The sequence below is a fragment of the Microtus oregoni genome, unplaced genomic scaffold, assembly GCF_018167655.1.
Source record: "Microtus oregoni isolate MIOR12 unplaced genomic scaffold, Mior012 000084F_ref0000050, whole genome shotgun sequence".
Taxonomy (NCBI): Eukaryota; Metazoa; Chordata; class Mammalia; order Rodentia; family Cricetidae; genus Microtus; species Microtus oregoni.
The window spans coordinates 2,478,465-2,499,887 of NW_024544550.1; positions in this window are offsets into that span (position 1 = coordinate 2,478,465).

Genomic DNA, 21,423 nt, shown 5'->3' on the forward strand with positions numbered 1-21,423 from the left:
AGCACCCCGAGCACTGAGCACCCAGCACCCTGAGCACTGAGCACCCTGAGTACTGAGCACTGAGCACCCTGCACCCTGAGTACTGAGCACCCAGCACCCTGAGCACTGAGCACCCTGAGTACTGAGCACCGAGCACCCTGACCACTGAGCACCCAGCACGCTGAGTACTGAGCACTGAGCACCCTGAGCACTGAGCACCCAGCACCCTGAGTACTGAGCACCGAGCACCCTGAGTACTGAGCACCCAGCACTCTGAGCACTGAGCACCCAGCACCCTGAGCACTGAGCACTGAGCACCCCGAGTACTGAGCACCGAGCACCCCGAGCACTGAGCACCCAGCACCCTGAGTACTGAGCACCCAGCACCCTGAGCACTGAGCACCCAGCACCCTGAGTCCTGAGCACCGAGCACCCTGAGTACTGAGCACGCAGGACCCTGAGTACTGAGCACCCAGCACCCTGAGTAGTGAGCACCCAGCATACTGAGCACCGAGCACGCAGCACCCTGAGTACTGAGCACCCAGCACCCTGAGCACTGAGCACCCAGCACCCTGAGTACTGAGCACTGAGCACCCCGAGTACTGAGCACCGAGCACCCCGAGCACTGAGCACCCAGCACCCTGAGCACTGAGCACCCTGAGTACTGAGCACCCAGCACCCTGAGCACTGAGCACCCAGCACCCTGAGCACTGAGCACCCAGCACCCTGAGCACTGAGCACCCTGCACCCTGAGTACTGGGCACCGAGCACCCCGAGCACTGATCACCCAGCACCCTGAGCACTGAGCACCCTTAGTACTGAGCACTGAGCACCCTGAGTACTGAGCACTGAGCACCCTGAGTACTGAGCACCCAGCACCCTGAGTACTGAGCACCCAGCACTCTGAGCAATGATCACCCTGAGTACTGAGCACCCAGCACCTTGAGCACTGAGCACCGAGCACGCCGTGCACTGGGCACCCAGCACCCGGAGTACTGAGCACCCAGCACCCTGAGTACTAAGCACCGAGCACCCTGAGTACTGAGCACCCAGCACCCTGAGCACTGAACACATAGCACCCTGAGTACTGAGCACCCCGAGCACTGAGCACCCAGCACCCTGAGTACTGAGCACCAAGCACCCCGAGTACTGAGCACCAAGCACCCTGAGTACTGAGCACTCAGCACCCTGAGCACTGAGCACCCAGCACCTGAGTACTGAGCACCCAGCACAATGAGTACTGAGCACCCAGCTCCCTGAGTACTGAGCACCCAGCACCCCGAGTACTGAGCACCAAGCACCCTCAGTACTGAGCACTCAGCACCCTGAGCACTGAGGACGCAGCACCCTGAGTACTGAGCACCGAGCACCCTGAGTACTGAGCACCCAGCACCCTGAGTACTGAGCACCCAGCACACTGAGTACTGAGCACCCAGCACCCTGAGCACTGATCACCCAGCACCCTGAGTACTGAGCACCGAGTACCCTGAGTACTGAGCACCAAGCACCCCGAGCACTGAGCACTCAGCACCCTGAGTACTGAGCACTGAGCACCCAGCACCCCGAGCACTGAGCACCCAGCACCCTGTGTACTGAGCACTGAGTACCCAGTACCCCGAACAATGAGAACCAGCACCCTGAGCAGTGAGCACCCAACACCGTGAGTACTGATCACACAGCACCCGAGCACTGAGCAACCAGCACCCTGAGCACTGATCACCCAGCACGCTGAGTACTTAGCACCCAGCACCCCGAGTACTGAGCACCCAGCACCCTGAGCACTGTGCAACCGGCACCCTGAGCACTGAGCACCGAGAATCCTGAGTACTGAGCACAGAGCACCCTGAGTACTGAGCACCCAGCACCCTGAGCACTGAGCACCCAGTACCCTGAGCACTGAGCACCCAGCACCCTGAGTACTGAGCACCCAGCACCCCGAGTACTGAGCACCCAGCACCCTGAGCACTGAGGACCCAGCACCCTGAGTACTGAGCACCGAGCACCCTGAGTACTGAGCACCCAGCACCCTGAGTAGTGAGCACCCAGCACACTGAGTACTGAGCACCCAGCACCCTGAGCACTGATCACCCAGCACCCTGAGTACTGAGCACCGAGTACCCTGAGTACTGAGCACCCAGCACCCCGAGCACTGAGCACTCAGCACCCTGAGTACTGAGCACTGAGCACCCAGCACCCCGAGCACTGAGCACCCAGCACGCTGTGTACTGAGCACTGAGTACCCAGTACCCCGAGCACTGAGAACCAGCACCCTGAGCAGTGAGCACCCAGCACCACGAGTACTGAGCACACAGCACCCCGAGCACTGAGCAACCAGCACCCTGAGCACTGAGCACCCAGCACGCTGAGTACTGAGCACCCAGCACCCCGAGTACTGAGCACCCAGCACCCTGAGCACTGTGCACCCAGCACCCTGAGCACTGAGCACCGAGAACCCTGAGTACTGAGCACGGAGCACCCTGAGTACTGAGCTCCCAGCACCCTGAGCACTGAGCACCCAGCACCCTGAGCACTGAGCACCCAGCACCCTGAGTACTGAGCACCCAGCACCCTGAGTACTGAACACCCAGCACCCCGAGCACTGAGCACCCAGCACCCTGAGCACTGAGCACCGAGCACCCTGAGTACTGAGCACCGAGCACCCTGAGTACTGAGCACCCAGCACCCTGAGCACTGAGCACCCAGCACCCTGAGCACTGAGCACCCAGCACCCTGAGTACTGAGCACCCAGCACCCTGAGTACTGAACACCCAGCACCCTGAGCACTGAGCACTGAGCACCCAGCACCCTGAGCACTGAGCACTGAGCACTGAGCACCCAGCACCCCGAGCACTGAGCACCCAGCACCCTGAGCACCCAGCACCCTGAGCACTGAGCAAGCTGAGCACTGAGCACCCAGCACCCTGAGTACTGAGCACCCAACACTCTGAGCACTGAGCACCCAGCACGCTGAGTACTGAGCCCTGAGCACCCAGCACCCTGAGTACTGAGCATCGAGCACCCCGAGCACTGAGCAACCAGCACCCTGAGTACTGAGCACCCAGCACCCCGAGAATGAGCACCCAGCACCCCGAGCACTGAGCACCCAGCACCCTGAGCACTGAGCACCCAGCACCCTGAGTACTGAGCACCCTGAGTACTGACCACCCAGCACCCTGAGTACTGAGCACACTGCACCCCGAGCACTGAGCTCCCTGAGTACTGAGCACCCAGCACCCTGAGTACTGAGCACACAGCACCCTGAGTACTGAGCACTGAGCACCCAGAGAACTGAGCACCCAGCACCCCGAGGACTGAGCACCCAGCACCCTGTGCACTGAGCACTGAGCATTCAGCACCCCGAGCACTGACCACCCTGAGCTCTTAGCACCCTGAGTACTGAGCACCCAGCACCCTGAGTACTGAGCACCCAGCACCCTGAGCACTGAGCACCCAGCACCCTGAGTACTGAGCACCCAGCACCCTGAGTACTGAGCACCGAGCACCCGAGCACTGAGCACCCAGCACCCTGAGCACTGAGCACCCAGCACCCTGAGCACTGAGCACCCAGCACCCCGAGTACTGAGCACCGAGCACCCCGAGCACTGAGCACCCAGCACCCCGAGCACTGAGCACCCAGCACCCTGAGCACTGGGCACCCGGCACCCCGAGTACTGAGCACCCAGCACCCCGAGTACTGAGCACTGAGCACCCTGAGTACTGAGCACCCAGCAACCCGAGTACTGAGCACTGAGCACTATGAGTACTGAGCACCCAGCACCCTGAGTACTGAGCACCCAGTACCCTGAGCACTGAGCACCCAGCACCCTGAGTACTGAGCACGAGGCACCCTGAGCACTGAGCACCCAGCACCCTAAGTACTGAGCATCCAGCACCCCGAGCACTGAGCACCCAGCACCCTGAGTACTGAGCACTGAGCACCCAGCACCCCGAGCACTGAGCACTCAGCACCCTGTGTACTGAGCACTGAGTACCCAGCACCCCGAGCACTGAGCACCGAGCACCCTGAGTACTGAGCACTGAGCATCCAGCACCCCGAGCACTGAGCACTCAGCACCCTGTGTACTGAGCACTGAGCACCCAGCACCCCGAGCACTGAGCAACGAGCACCCTGAGTACTGAGCACCCAGCACACCGAGTACTGAGCACCCAGCACCCTGAGTACTGAGCACCCAGCACCCCGAGCACTGAGCACCGAGCACCCCGAGCACTGAGCACCCAGCACCCTGAGTACTGAGCACCGAGCACCCTGAGTACTGAGCACCCAGCACCCTGAGCACTGAGCACCCAGCACCCTGATCACTGAGCACCCAGCAACCTGAGCACTGAGCACTCAGCACCCTGAGTACTGAGCACCCAGCAGCCTGAGTACTGAGCACCCAATGTACTGAGCACCGAGCACCCTGAGCACTGAGCACCCAGCACCCTGAGTACTGAGCACCCAGCACCCTGAGCACTGAACACCCTGAGTACTGAGCACTGAGCACCCTGAGTACTGAGCAATGAGCACCCTGAGTACTGAGCACCCAGCACCCTGAGTACTCAGCACCCAGCAACCTGAGCACTGAGCACCGAGAACCCTGAGCACTGAGCACCCAGCACCCTGAGCACTGAGCACCCAGCACCCTGAGCACTGAGCACCCAGCACCCCGAGCACTGAGCACCCAGCACATTGAGCAGTGAGAACCTTGAGTACTGAGCACTGAGCACCCTGAGTACTGAGCACTGAGCACCCTGAGTATTGAGCACCCAGCACCCTGAGTACTGAGCACCCAGCACCCTGAGTACTGAACACCCAGCACCCCGAGCACTGAGCACCCAGCACGCTGAGTACTGAGCCCTGAGCACCCAGCACCCTGAGTACTGAGCACCCAGCACCCCGAGCACTGAGCAACCAGCACCCTGTGTACTGAGCATCGAGCACCCCGAGCACTGAGCAACCAGCACCCTGAGTACTGAGCACCCAGCACCCCGAGAATGAGCACCCAGCACCCCGAGCACTGAGCACCCAGCACCCTGAGCACTGAGCACCCAGCACCCTGAGTACTGAGCACCCTGAGTACTGACCACCCAGCACCCTGAGTACTGAGCACACTGCACCCCGAGCACTGAGCTCCCTGAGTACTGAGCACCCAGCACCCTGAGTACTGAGCACTGAGCAGCCAGAGAACTGAGCACCCAGCACCCCGAGGACTGAGCACCCAGCACCCTGTGCACTGAGCACTGAGCATTCAGCACCCCGAGCACTGAGCACCCTGAGCTCTTAGCACCCTGAGTACTGAGCACCCAGCACCCTGAGTACTGTGCACCCAGCACCCTGAGCACTGAGCACCCAGCACCCTGAGTACTGTGCACCCAGCACCCTGAGTACTGAGCACCGAGCACCCCGAGCACTGAGCACCCAGCACCTTGAGCACTGAGCACCCAGCACCCTGAGCACTGAGCACCCAGCACCCCGAGTACTGAGCACCGAGCACCCCGAGCACTGAGCACCCAGCACCCCGAGAACTGAGCACCCAGCACCCTGAGCACTGAGCTCCCAGCACCCCGAGTACTGAGCACTGAGCACCCTGAGTACTGAGCACCCAGCACCCCGAGTACTGAGCACTGAGCACTATGAGTACTGAGCACCCAGCACCCTGAGTACTGAGCACCCAGTACCCTGAGCACTGAACACACAGAAACCTGAGTACTGAGTACCCCGAGCACTGAGCACCCAGCACCCTGAGCACTGAGGACCCAGCACCCTGAGTACTGAGCACCCAGCACCCTGAGCACTGAGCACCCAGCACCCTGAGTACTGAGCACTGAGCACCCAGCACCCCGAGCACTTAGCACCCAGCACCCAGAGCACTGAGCACCCAGCACCCGAGTACTGAGCACCCAGCACAATGAGTACTGAGCACCCAGCTCCCTGAGTACTGAGCACCCAGCACCCCGAGTACTGAGCACCCAGCACCCTGAGTACTGAGCACTCAGCACCCTGAGCACTGAGGACCCAGCACCCTGAGTACTGAGCACCGAGCACCCTGAGTACTGAGCACCCAGCACCCTGAGTACTGAGCACCCAGCACACTGAGTACTGAGCACCCAGCACCCTGAGCACTGATCACCCAGCACCCTGAGTACTGCGCACCGAGTACCCTGAGTACTGAGCACCCAGCACCCCGAGCACTGAGCACTCAGCACCCTGAGTACTGAGCACTGAGCACCCAGCACCCCGAGCACTGAGCACCCAGCACCCTGTGTACTGAGCACTGAGTACCCAGTACCCCGAGCACTGAGAACCAGCACCCTGAGCAGTGAGCACCCAGCACCGCGAGTACTGAGCACACAGCACCCCGAGCACTGAGCAACCAGCACCCTGAGCACTGAGCACCCAGCACGCTGAGTACTGAGCACCCAGCACCCCGAGTACTGAGCACCCAGCACCCTGAGCACTGTGCACCCAGCACCCTGAGCACTGAGCACCGAGAACCCTGAGTACTGAGCAAGGAGCACCCTGAGTACTGAGCACCCAGCACCCTGAGCACTGAGGACCCAGCACCCTGAGCACTGTGCACCCAGCACCCTGAGCACTGAGGACCCAGCACCCTGAGTACTGAGCACCCAGCACCCTGAGCACTGAGCACCCAGCACCCTGATCACTGAGCACCCAGCACCCTGAGCACTGAGCACTCAGCACCCTGAGTACTGAGCACCCAGCAGCCTGAGTACTGAGCACCCAATGTACTGAGCACCGAGCACCCTGAGCACTGAGCACCCAGCACCCTGAGTACTGAGCACCCAGCACCCTGAGCACTGAGCACCCTGAGTACTGAGTACTGAGCACCCTGAGTACTGAGCAATGAGCACCCTGAGTACTGAGCACCCAGCACCCTGAGTACTGAGCACCCAGCAACCTGAGCACTGAGCACCGAGAACCCTGAGCACTGAGCACCCAGCACCCTGAGCACTGAGCACCCAGCACCCTGAGCACTGAGCACCCAGCACCCCGAGCACTGAGCACCCAGCACCCTGAGCAGTGAGAACCCTGAGTACTGAGCACTGAGTACCCTGAGTACTGAGCACTGAGCACCCTGAGTATTGAGCACCCAGCACCCTGAGTACTGAGCACCCAGCACCCTGAGTACTGAGCACCCAGCACCCCGAGCACTGAGCACCCAGCACGCTGAGTACTGAGACCTGAGCACCCAGCACCCTGAGTACTGAGCACCCAGCACCCCGAGCACTGAGCAACCGGCACCCTGTGTACTGAGCATCGAGCACCCCGAGCACTGAGCAACCAGCACCCTGAGTACTGAGCAACCAGCACCCCGAGAATGAGCACCCAGCACCCCGAGCACTGAGCACCCAGCACCCTGAGCACTGAGCACCCAGCACCCTGAGTACTGAGCACCCTGAGTACTGACCACCCAGCACCCTGAGTACTGAGCACACTGCACCCCGAGCACTGAGTTCCCTGAGTACTGAGCACCCAGCACCCTGAGTACTGAGCACTGAGCAGCCAGAGAACTGAGCACCCAGCACCCCGAGGACTGAGCACCCAGCACCCTGTGCACTGAGCACTGAGCACCCAGCACCCTGAGCACTGAGCACTGAGCACTGAGCACCCAGCACCCCGAGCACTGTGCACCCAGCACCCTGAGCACCCAGCACCCTGAGCACTGAGCAAGCTGAGCACTGAGCACCCAGCACCCTGAGTACTGAGCACCCAACACTCTGAGCACTGAGCACCCAGCACGCTGAGTACTGAGCCCTGAGCACCCAGCACCCTGAGTACTGAGCATCGAGCACCCCGAGCACTGAGCAACCAGCACCCTGAGTACTGAGCACCCAGCACCCCGAGAATGAGCACCCAGCACCCCGAGCACTGAGCACCCAGCACCCTGAGCACTGAGCACCCAGCACCCTGAGTACTGAGCACCCTGAGTACTGACCACCCAGCACCCTGAGTACTGAGCACACTGCACCCCGAGCACTGAGCTCCCTGAGTACTGAGCACCCAGCACCCTGAGTACTGAGCACACAGCACCCTGAGTACTGAGCACTGAGCACCCAGAGAACTGAGCACCCAGCACCCCGAGGACTGAGCACCCAGCACCCTGTGCACTGAGCACTGAGCATTCAGCACCCCGAGCACTGACAACCCTGAGCTCTTAGCACCCTGAGTACTGAGCACCCAGCACCCTGAGTACTGAGCACCCAGCACCCTGAGCACTGAGCACCCAGCACCCTGAGTACTGAGCACCCAGCACCCTGAGTACTGAGCACCGAGCACCCGAGCACTGAGCACCCAGCACCCTGAGCACTGAGCACCCAGCACCCTGAGCACTGAGCACCCAGCACCCCGAGTACTGAGCACCGAGCACCCCGAGCACTGAGCACCCAGCACCCCGAGCACTGAGCACCCAGCACCCTGAGCACTGGGCACCCGGCACCCCGAGTACTGAGCACCCAGCACCCCGAGTACTGAGCACTGAGCACCCTGAGTACTGAGCACCCAGCAACCCGAGTACTGAGCACTGAGCACTATGAGTACTGAGCACCCAGCACCCTGAGTACTGAGCACCCAGTACCCTGAGCACTGAGCACCCAGCACCCTGAGTACTGAGCACGAGGCACCCTGAGCACTGAGCACCCAGCACCCTAAGTACTGAGCATCCAGCACCCCGAGCACTGAGCACCCAGCACCCTGAGTACTGAGCACTGAGCACCCAGCACCCCGAGCACTGAGCACTCAGCACCCTGTGTACTGAGCACTGAGTACCCAGCACCCCGAGCACTGAGCACCGAGCACCCTGAGTACTGAGCACTGAGCATCCAGCACCCCGAGCACTGAGCACTCAGCACCCTGTGTACTGAGCACTGAGCACCCAGCACCCCGAGCACTGAGCAACGAGCACCCTGAGTACTGAGCACCCAGCACACCGAGTACTGAGCACCCAGCACCCTGAGTACTGAGCACCCAGCACCCCGAGCACTGAGCACCGAGCACCCCGAGCACTGAGCACCCAGCACCCCGAGCACTGAGCACCCAGCACCCTGAGTACTGAGCACCCAGCACCCCGAGCACTGAGCACCCAGCACCCTGAGTACTGAGCACCGAGCACCCTGAGTACTGAGCACCCAGCACCCTGAGCACTGAGCACCCAGCACCCTGATCACTGAGCACCCAGCACCCTGAGCACTGAGCACTCAGCACCCTGAGTACTGAGCACACAGCAGCCTGAGTACTGAGCACCCAATGTACTGAGCACCGAGCACCCTGAGCACTGAGCACCCAGCACCCTGAGTACTGAGCACCCAGCACCCTGAGCACTGAACACCCTGAGTACTGAGCACTGAGCACCCTGAGTACTGAGCAATGAGCACCCTGAGTACTGAGCACCCAGCACCCTGAGTACTCAGCACCCAGCAACCTGAGCACTGAGCACCGAGAACCCTGAGCACTGAGCACCCAGCACCCTGAGCACTGAGCACCCAGCACCCTGAGCACTGAGCACCCAGCACCCCGAGCACTGAGCACCCAGCACATTGAGCAGTGAGAACCTTGAGTACTGAGCACTGAGCACCCTGAGTACTGAGCACTGAGCACCCTGAGTATTGAGCACCCAGCACCCTGAGTACTGAGCACCCAGCACCCTGAGTACTGAACACCCAGCACCCCGAGCACTGAGCACCCAGCACGCTGAGTACTGAGCCCTGAGCACCCAGCACCCTGAGTACTGAGCACCCAGCACCCCGAGCACTGAGCAACCAGCACCCTGTGTACTGAGCATCGAGCACCCCGAGCACTGAGCAACCAGCACCCTGAGTACTGAGCACCCAGCACCCCGAGAATGAGCACCCAGCACCCCGAGCACTGAGCACCCAGCACCCTGAGCACTGAGCACCCAGCACCCTGAGTACTGAGCACCCTGAGTACTGACCACCCAGCACCCTGAGTACTGAGCACACTGCACCCCGAGCACTGAGCTCCCTGAGTACTGAGCACCCAGCACCCTGAGTACTGAGCACTGAGCAGCCAGAGAACTGAGCACCCAGCACCCCGAGGACTGAGCACCCAGCACCCTGTGCACTGAGCACTGAGCATTCAGCACCCCGAGCACTGAGCACCCTGAGCTCTTAGCACCCTGAGTACTGAGCACCCAGCACCCTGAGTACTGTGCACCCAGCACCCTGAGCACTGAGCACCCAGCACCCTGAGTACTGAGCACCCAGCACCCTGAGTACTGAGCACCGAGCACCCCGAGCACTGAGCACCCAGCACCTTGAGCACTGAGCACCCAGCACCCTGAGCACTGAGCACCCAGCACCCCGAGTACTGAGCACCGAGCACCCCGAGCACTGAGCACCCAGCACCCCGAGAACTGAGCACCCAGCACCCTGAGCACTGAGCTCCCAGCACCCCGAGTACTGAGCACTGAGCACCCTGAGTACTGAGCACCCAGCACCCCGAGTACTGAGCACTGAGCACTATGAGTACTGAGCACCCAGCACCCTGAGTACTGAGCACCCAGTACCCTGAGCACTGAACACACAGAAACCTGAGTACTGAGTACCCCGAGCACTGAGCACCCAGCACCCTGAGCACTGAGGACCCAGCACCCTGAGTACTGAGCACCCAGCACCCTGAGCACTGAGCACCCAGCACCCTGAGTACTGAGCACTGAGCACCCAGCACCCCGAGCACTTAGCACCCAGCACCCAGAGCACTGAGCACCCAGCACCCGAGTACTGAGCACCCAGCACAATGAGTACTGAGCACCCAGCTCCCTGAGTACTGAGCACCCAGCACCCCGAGTACTGAGCACCCAGCACCCTGAGTACTGAGCACTCAGCACCCTGAGCACTGAGGACCCAGCACCCTGAGTACTGAGCACCGAGCACCCTGAGTACTGAGCACCCAGCACCCTGAGTACTGAGCACCCAGCACACTGAGTACTGAGCACCCAGCACCCTGAGCACTGATCACCCAGCACCCTGAGTACTGCGCACCGAGTACCCTGAGTACTGAGCACCCAGCACCCCGAGCACTGAGCACTCAGCACCCTGAGTACTGAGCACTGAGCACCCAGCACCCCGAGCACTGAGCACCCAGCACCCTGTGTACTGAGCACTGAGTACCCAGTACCCCGAGCACTGAGAACCAGCACCCTGAGCAGTGAGCACCCAGCACCGCGAGTACTGAGCACACAGCACCCCGAGCACTGAGCAACCAGCACCCTGAGCACTGAGCACCCAGCACGCTGAGTACTGAGCACCCAGCACCCCGAGTACTGAGCACCCAGCACCCTGAGCACTGTGCACCCAGCACCCTGAGCACTGAGCACCGAGAACCCTGAGTACTGAGCAAGGAGCACCCTGAGTACTGAGCACCCAGCACCCTGAGCACTGAGGACCCAGCACCCTGAGCACTGTGCACCCAGCACCCTGAGCACTGAGGACCCAGCACCCTGAGTACTGAGCACCCAGCACCCTGAGCACTGAGCACCCAGCACCCTGATCACTGAGCACCCAGCACCCTGAGCACTGAGCACTCAGCACCCTGAGTACTGAGCACCCAGCAGCCTGAGTACTGAGCACCCAATGTACTGAGCACCGAGCACCCTGAGCACTGAGCACCCAGCACCCTGAGTACTGAGCACCCAGCACCCTGAGCACTGAGCACCCTGAGTACTGAGTACTGAGCACCCTGAGTACTGAGCAATGAGCACCCTGAGTACTGAGCACCCAGCACCCTGAGTACTGAGCACCCAGCAACCTGAGCACTGAGCACCGAGAACCCTGAGCACTGAGCACCCAGCACCCTGAGCACTGAGCACCCAGCACCCTGAGCACTGAGCACCCAGCACCCCGAGCACTGAGCACCCAGCACCCTGAGCAGTGAGAACCCTGAGTACTGAGCACTGAGTACCCTGAGTACTGAGCACTGAGCACCCTGAGTATTGAGCACCCAGCACCCTGAGTACTGAGCACCCAGCACCCTGAGTACTGAGCACCCAGCACCCCGAGCACTGAGCACCCAGCACGCTGAGTACTGAGCCCTGAGCACCCAGCACCCTGAGTACTGAGCACCCAGCACCCCGAGCACTGAGCAACCGGCACCCTGTGTACTGAGCATCGAGCACCCCGAGCACTGAGCAACCAGCACCCTGAGTACTGAGCAACCAGCACCCCGAGAATGAGCACCCAGCACCCCGAGCACTGAGCACCCAGCACCCTGAGCACTGAGCACCCAGCACCCTGAGTACTGAGCACCCTGAGTACTGACCACCCAGCACCCTGAGTACTGAGCACACTGCACCCCGAGCACTGAGTTTCCTGAGTACTGAGCACCCAGCACCCTGAGTACTGAGCACTGAGCAGCCAGAGAACTGAGCACCCAGCACCCCGAGGACTGAGCACCCAGCACCCTGTGCACTGAGCACTGAGCATTCAGCACCCCGAGCACTGAGCACCCTGAGCTCTTAGCACCCTGAGTACTGAGCACCCAGCACCCTGAGTACTGTGCACCCAGCACCCTGAGCACTGAGCACCCAGCACCCTGAGTACTGAGCACCCAGCACCCTGAGTACTGAGCACCGAGCACCCCGAGCACTGAGCACCCAGCACCTTGAGCACTGAGCACCCAGCACCCTGAGCACTGAGCACCCAGCACCCCGAGTACTGAGCACCGAGCACCCCGAGCACTGAGCACCCAGCACCCCGAGAACTGAGCACCCAGCACCCTGAGCACTGAGCTCCCAGCACCCCGAGTACTGAGCACTGAGCACCCTGAGTACTGAGCACCCAGCACCCCGAGTACTGAGCACTGAGCACTATGAATACTGAGCACCCAGCACCCTGAGTACTGAGTACCCAGTACTCTGAGCACTGAACACACAGAAACCTGAGTACTGAGTACCCCGAGCACTGAGCACCCAGCACCCTGAGCACTGAGGACCCAGCACCCTGAGTACTGAGCACCCAGCACCCTGAGCACTGAGCACCCAGCACCCTGAGTACTGAGCACTGAGCACCCAGCACCCCGAGCACTTAGCACCCAGCACCCAGAGCACTGAGCACCCAGCACCCGAGTACTGAGCACCCAGCACAATGAGTACTGAGCACCCAGCTCCCTGAGTACTGAGCACCCAGCACCCCGAGTACTGAGCACCCAGCACCCTGAGTACTGAGCACTCAGCACCCTGAGCACTGAGGACCCAGCACCCTGAGTACTGAGCACCGAGCACCCTGAGTACTGAGCACCCAGCACCCTGAGTACTGAGCACCCAGCACACTGAGTACTGAGCACCCAGCACCCTGAGCACTGATCACCCAGCACCCTGAGTACTGCGCACCGAGTACCCTGAGTACTGAGCACCCAGCACCCCGAGCACTGAGCACTCAGCACCCTGAGTACTGAGCACTGAGCACCCAGCACCCCGAGCACTGAGCACCCAGCACCCTGTGTACTGAGCACTGAGTACCCAGTACCCCGAGCACTGAGAACCAGCACCCTGAGCAGTGAGCACCCAGCACCGCGAGTACTGAGCACACAGCACCCCGAGCACTGAGCAACCAGCACCCTGAGCACTGAGCACCCAGCACGCTGAGTACTGAGCACCCAGCACCCCGAGTACTGAGCACCCAGCACCCTGAGCACTGTGCACCCAGCACCCTGAGCACTGAGCACCGAGAACCCTGAGTACTGAGCACGGAGCACCCTGAGTACTGAGCACCCAGCACCCTGAGCACTGAGGACCCAGCACCCTGAGCACTGAGCTCCCAGCACCCTGAGTACTGAGCACCCAGCACCCTGAGTACTGAACACCCAGCACCCCGAGCACTGAGCACCCAGCACCCTGAGCACTGAGCACCGAGCACCCTGAGTACTGAGCACCGAGCACCCTGAGTACTGAGCACCCAGCACCCTGAGCACTGAGCACCCAGCACCCTGAGCACTGAGGACCCAGCACCCTGAGTACTGAGCACCCAGCACCCTGAGTACTGAACACCCAGCACCCTGAGCACTGAGCACTGAGCACCCAGCACCCTGAGCACTGATCACTGAGCACCCAGCACCCTGAGCACTGAGCACCCAGCACCCCGAGCACTGAGCACCCAGCACCCTGAGCACCCAGCACCCTGAGCACTGAGCACCCTGAGCACTGAGCACTGAGCACCCAGCACCCTGAGTACTGAGCACCCAGCACCCTGAGCACTGAGCACCCAGCACCCTGTGTACTGAGCATCGAGCACCCCGAGCACTGAGCAACCAGCACCCTGAGTACTGAGCACCCAGCACCCCGAGAATGAGCACCCAGCACCCCGAGCACTGAGCACCCAGCACCCTGAGCACTGAGCACCCAGCACCCTGAGTACTGAGCACCCTGAGTACTGACCACCCAGCACCATGAGTACTGAGCACACTGCACCCCGAGCACTGAGCTCCCTGAGTACTGAGCACCCAGCACCCTGAGTACTGAGCACACAGCACCCTGAGTACTGAGCCCTGAGCACCCAGAGAACTGAGCACCCAGCACCCCGAGGACTGAGCACCCAGCACCCTGTGCACTGAGCACTGAGCATTCAGCACCCCGAGCACTGAGCACCCTGAGCTCTTATCACCCTGAGTACTGAGCACCCAGCACACTGAGTACTGAGCACCCAGCACCCTGAGCACTGAGCACCCAGCACCCTGAGTACTGAGCACCCAGCACCCTGAGTACTGAGCACCGAGCACCCCGAGCACTGAGCACCCAGCACCCTGAGCACTGAGCACCCAGCACCCTGAGCACTGAGCACCCAGCACCCCGAGTACTGAGCACCGAGCACCCCGAGCACTGAGCACCCAGCACCCTGAGCACTGAGCACCCAGCACCCCGAGTACTGAGCACTGAGCACCCTGAGTACTGAGCACCCAGCACCCCGAGTACTGAGCACTGAGCACTATGAGTACTGAGCACCCAGCACCCTGAGTACTGAGCACCCAGTACCCTGAGCACTGAACACACAGAACCCTGAGTACTGAGCACCCCGAGCACTGAGCACCCAGCACCCTGAGCACTGAGGACCCAGCACCCTGAGTACTGAGCACCCAGCACCCTGAGCACTGAGCACCCAGCACCCTGAGTACTGAGCACGAGGCACCCTGAGCACTGAGCACCCAGCACCCTAAGTACTGAGCATCCAGTACCCCGAGCAATGAGCACCCAGCACCCTGAGTACTGAGCACTGAGCACCCAGCACCCCGAGCACTGAGCACTCAGCACCCTGTGTACTGAGCACTGAGTACCCAGCACCCCGAGCACTGAGCACCGAGCACCCTGAGTACTGAGCACTGAGCACCCAGCACCCCGAGCACTGAGCACTCAGCACCCTGTGTACTGAGCACTGAGCACCCAGCACCCCGAGCACTGAGCACCGAGCACCCTGAGTACTGAGCACCCAGCACACCGAGTACTGAGCACCCAGCACCCTGAGTACTGAGCACCCAGCACCCCGAGCACTGAGCACCGAGCACCCCGAGCACTGAGCACCCAGCACCCCGAGCACTGAGCACCCAGCACCCTGAGTACTGAGCACCCAGCACCCCGAGCACTGAGCACCCAGCACCCTGAGTACTGAGCACCGAGCACCCTGAGTACTGAGCACCCAGCACCCTGAGCACTGAGCACCCAGCACCCTGAGCACTGAGCACCCAGCACCCTGAGCACTGAGCACCCAGCACCCTGAGTACTGAGCACCCAATGTACTGAGCACTGAGCACCCTGAGCACTGAGCACCCAGCACCCTGAGTACTGAGCACCCAGCACCCTGAGTACTGAGCACCCAATGTACTGAGCACCGAGCACCCTGAGCACTGAGCACCCAGCACACTGAGTACTGAGCACCCAGCACCCTGAGCACTGAGCACCCTGAGTACTGAGCACTGAGCACCCTGAGTACTGAGCACTGAGCACCCTGAGTACTGAGCAATGAGCACCCTGAGTACTGAGCACCCAGCACCCCGAGCACTGATTACCCAGCACCCTGAGTACTGAGCACCGAGCACCCTGAGTACTGAGCACCCAGCACCCTGAGCACTGAGCACCCAGCACCCTGATCACTGAGCACCCAGCACCCTGAGCACTGAACACTCAGCACCCTGAGTACTGAGCACCCAGCAGCCTGAGTACTGAGCACCCAATGTACTGAGCACCGAGCACCCTGAGCACTGAGCACCCAGCACCCTGAGTACTGAGCACCCAGCACCCTGAGCACTGCGCACCCTGAGTACTGAGCACTGAGCACCCTGAGTACTGAGCAATGAGCACCCTGAGTACTGAGCACCCAGCACCCTGAGTACTGAGCACCCAGCAACCTGAGCACTGAGCACCGAGCACCCTGAGCACTGAGCACCCAGCACCCTGAGCACTGAGCACCCAGCACGCTGAGCACTGAGCACCCAGCACCCCGAGCACTGAGCACCCAGCACCCTGAGCAGTGAGAACCCTGAGTACTGAGCACTGAGCACCCTGAGTACTGAGCACTGAGCACCCTGAGTATTGAGCACCCAGCACCCTGAGTACTGAGCACCCAGCACCCTGAGTACTGAGCACCCAGCACCCCGAGCACTGAGCACCCAGCACGCTGAGTACTGAGCCCTGAGCACCCAGCACCCTGAGTACTGAGCACCCAGCTCCCCGAGCACTGAGCACCCAGCACCCTGTGTACTGAGCATCGAGCACCCCGAGCACTGAGCAACCAGCACCCTGAGTACTGAGCACCCAGCACCCCGAGAATGAGCACCCAGCACCCCGAGCACTGAGCACCCAGCACCCTGAGCACTGAGCACCCAGCACCCTGAGTACTGAGCACCCTGAGTACTGACCACCCAGCACCCTGAGTACTGAGCACACTGCACCCCGAGCACTGAGCTCCCTGAGTACTGAGCACCCAGCACCCTGAGTACTGAGCACACAGCACCCTGAGTACTGAGCCCTGAGCACCCAGAGAACTGAGCACCCAGCACCCCGAGGACTGAGCACCCAGCACCCTATGCACTGAGCACTGAGCATTCAGCACCCCGAGCACTGAGCACCCTGAGCTCTTAGCACCCTGAGTACTGAGCACCCAGCACACTGAGTACTGAGCACCCAGCACCCTGAGCACTGAGCACCCAGCACCCTGAGTACTGAGCACCCAGCACCCTGAGTACTGAGCACCGAGCACCCCGAGCACTGAGCACCCAGCACCCTGAGCACTGAGCACCCAGCACCCTGAGCACTGAGCACCCAGCACCCCGAGTACTGAGCACCGAGCACCCCGAGCACTGAGCACCCAGCACCCTGAGCACTGAGCACCCAGCACCCCGAGTACTGAGCACTGAGCACCCTGAGTACTGAGCACCCAGCACCCCGAGTACTGAGCACTGAGCACTATGAGTACTGAGCACCCAGCACCCTGAGTACTGAGCACCCAGTAGCCTGAGCACTGAACACACAGAACCCTGAGTACTGAGCACCCCGAGCACTGAGCACCCAGCACCCTGAGCACTGAGGACCCAGCACCCTGAGTACTGAGCACCCAGCACCCTGAGCATTGAGCACCCAGCACCCTGAGTACTGAGCACGAGGCACCCTGAGCACTGAGCACCCAGCACCCTAAGTACTGAGCATCCAGTACCCCGAGCAATGAGCACCCAGCACCCTGAGTACTGAGCACTGAGCACCCAGCACCCCGAGCACTGAGCACTCAGCACCCTGTGTACTGAGCACTGAGTACCCAGCACCCCGAGCACTGAGCACCGAGCACCCTGAGTACTGAGCACTGAGCACCCAGCACCCCGAGCACTGAGCACTCAGCACCCTGTGTACTGAGCACTGAGCACCCAGCACCCCGAGCACTGAGCACCGAGCACCCTGAGTACTGAGCACCCAGCACACCGAGTACTGAGCACCCAGCACCCTGAGTACTGAGCACCCAGCACCCCGAGCACTGAGCACCGAGCACCCCGAGCACTGAGCACCCAGCACCCCGAGCACTGAGCACCCAGCACCCTGAGTACTGAGCACCCAGCACCCCGAGCACTGAGCACCCAGCACCCTGAGTACTGAGCACCGAGCACCCTGAGTACTGAGCACCCAGCACCCTGAGCACTGAGCACCCAGCACCCTGAGCACTGAGCACCCAGCACCCTGAGCACTGAGCACCCAGCACCCTGAGTACTGAGCACCCAATGTACTGAGCACTGAGCACCCTGAGCACTGAGCACCCAGCACCCTGAGTACTGAGCACCCAGCACCCTGAGTACTGAGCACCCAATGTACTGAGCACCGAGCACCCTGAGCACTGAGCACCCAGCACACTGAGTACTGAGCACCCAGCACCCTGAGCACTGAGCACCCTGAGTACTGAGCACTGAGCACCCTGAGTACTGAGCACTGAGCACCCTGAGTACTGAGCACCCAGCAGCCTGAGTACTGAGCACCCAATGTACTGAGCACCGAGCACCCTGAGCACTGAGCACCCAGCACCCTGAGTACTGAGCACCCAGCACCCTGAGCACTGAGCACCCTGAGTACTGAGCACTGAGCACCCTGAGTACTGAGCAATGAGCACCCTGAGTACTGAGCACCCAGCACCCTGAGTACTGAGCACCCAGCAACCTGAGCACTGAGCACCGAGCACCCTGAGCACTGAGCACCCAGCACCCTGAGCACTGAGCACCCAGCACGCTGAGCACTGAGCACCCAGCACCCCGAGCACTGAGCACCCAGCACCCTGAGCAGTGAGAACCCTGAGTACTGAGCACTGAGCACCCTGAGTACTGAGCACTGAGCACCCTGAGTATTGAGCACCCAGCACCCTGAGTACTGAGCACCCAGCACCCTGAGTACTGAGCACCCAGCACCCCGAGCACTGAGCACCGAGCACGCTGAGTACTGAGCCCTGAGCACCCAGCACCCTGAGTACTGAGCACCCAGCTCCCCGAGCACTGAGCACCCAGCACCCTGTGTACTGAGCATCGAGCACCCCGAGCACTGAGCACCGAGCACGCTGAGTACTGAGCCCTGAGCACCCAGCACCCTGAGTACTGAGCACCCAGCACCCCGAGCACTGAGCACCCAGCACGCTGAGTACTGAGCCCTGAGCACCCAGCACCCTGAGTACTGAGCACCCAGCTCCCCGAGCACTGAGCACCCAGCACCCTGTGTACTGAGCATCGAGCACCCCGAGCACTGAGCAACCAGCACCCTGAGTACTGAGCACCCAGCACCCCGAGAATGAGCACCCAGCACCCCGAGCACTGAGCACCCAGCACCCTGAGCACTGAGCACCCAGCACCCTGAGTACTGAGCACCCTGAGTACTGACCACCCAGCACCCTGAGTACTGAGCACACTGCACCCCGAGCACTGAGCTCCCTGAGTACTGAGCACCCAGCACCCTGAGTACTGAGCACACAGCACCCTGAGTACTGAGCCCTGAGCACCCAGAGAACTGAGCACCCAGCACCCCGAGGACTGAGCACCCAGCACCCTATGCACTGAGCACTGAGCATTCAGCACCCCGAGCACTGAGCACCCTGAGCTCTTAGCACCCTGAGTACTGAGCACCCAGCACACTGAGTACTGAGCACCCAGCACCCTGAGCACTGAGCACCCAGCACCCTGAGTACTGAGCACCCAGCACCCTGAGTACTGAGCACCGAGCACCCCGAGCACTGAGCACCCAGCACCCTGAGCACTGAGCACCCAGCACCCTGAGCACTGAGCACCCAGCACCCCGAGTACTGAGCACCGAGCACCCCGAGCACTGAGCACCCAGCACCCTGAGCACTGAGCACCCAGCACCCCGAGTACTGAGCACTGAGCACCCTGAGTACTGAGCACCCAGCACCCCGAGTACTGAGCACTGAGCACTATGAGTACTGAGCACCCAGCACCCTGAGTACTGAGCACCCAGTAGCCTGAGCACTGAACACACAGAACCCTGAGTACTGAGCACCCCGAGCACTGAGCACCCAGCACCCTGAGCACTGAGGACCCAGCACCCTGAGTACTGAGCACCCAGCACCCTGAGCATTGAGCACCCAGCACCCTGAGTACTGAGCACGAGGCACCCTGAGCACTGAGCACCCAGCACCCTAAGTACTGAGCATCCAGTACCCCGAGCAATGAGCACCCAGCACCCTGAGTACTGAGCACTGAGCACCCAGCACCCCGAGCACTGAGCACTCAGCACCCTGTGTACTGAGCACTGAGTACCCAGCACCCCGAGCACTGAGCACCGAGCACCCTGAGTACTGAGCACTGAGCACCCAGCACCCCGAGCACTGAGCACTCAGCACCCTGTGTACTGAGCACTGAGCACCCAGCACCCCGAGCACTGAGCACCGAGCACCCTGAGTACTGAGCACCCAGCACACCGAGTACTGAGCACCCAGCACCCTGAGTACTGAGCACCCAGCACCCCGAGCACTGAGCACCGAGCACCCCGAGCACTGAGCACCCAGCACCCCGAGCACTGAGCACCCAGCACCCTGAGTACTGAGCACCCAGCACCCCGAGCACTGAGCACCCAGCACCCTGAGTACTGAGCACCGAGCACCCTGAGTACTGAGCACCCAGCACCCTGAGCACTGAGCACCCAGCACCCTGAGCACTGAGCACCCAGCACCCTGAGCACTGAGCACCCAGCACCCTGAGTACTGAGCACCCAATGTACTGAGCACTGAGCACCCTGAGCACTGAGCACCCAGCACCCTGAGTACTGAGCACCCAGCACCCTGAGTACTGAGCACCCAATGTACTGAGCACCGAGCACCCTGAGCACTGAGCACCCAGCACACTGAGTACTGAGCACCCAGCACCCTGAGCACTGAGCACCCTGAGTACTGAGCACTGAGCACCCTGAGTACTGAGCACTGAGCACCCTGAGTACTGAGCACCCAGCAGCCTGAGTACTGAGCACCCAATGTACTGAGCACCGAGCACCCTGAGCACTGAGCACCCAGCACCCTGAGTACTGAGCACCCAGCACCCTGAGCACTGAGCACCCTGAGTACTGAGCACTGAGCACCCTGAGTACTGAGCAATGAGCACCCTGAGTACTGAGCACCCAGCACCCTGAGTACTGAGCACCCAGCAACCTGAGCACTGAGCACCGAGCACCCTGAGCACTGAGCACCCAGCACCCTGAGCACTGAGCACCCAGCACGCTGAGCACTGAGCACCCAGCACCCCGAGCACTGAGCACCCAGCACCCTGAGCAGTGAGAACCCTGAGTACTGAGCACTGAGCACCCTGAGTACTGAGCACTGAGCACCCTGAGTATTGAGCACCCAGCACCCTGAGTACTGAGCACCCAGCACCCTGAGTACTGAGCACCCAGCACCCCGAGCACTGAGCACCGAGCACGCTGAGTACTGAGCCCTGAGCACCCAGCACCCTGA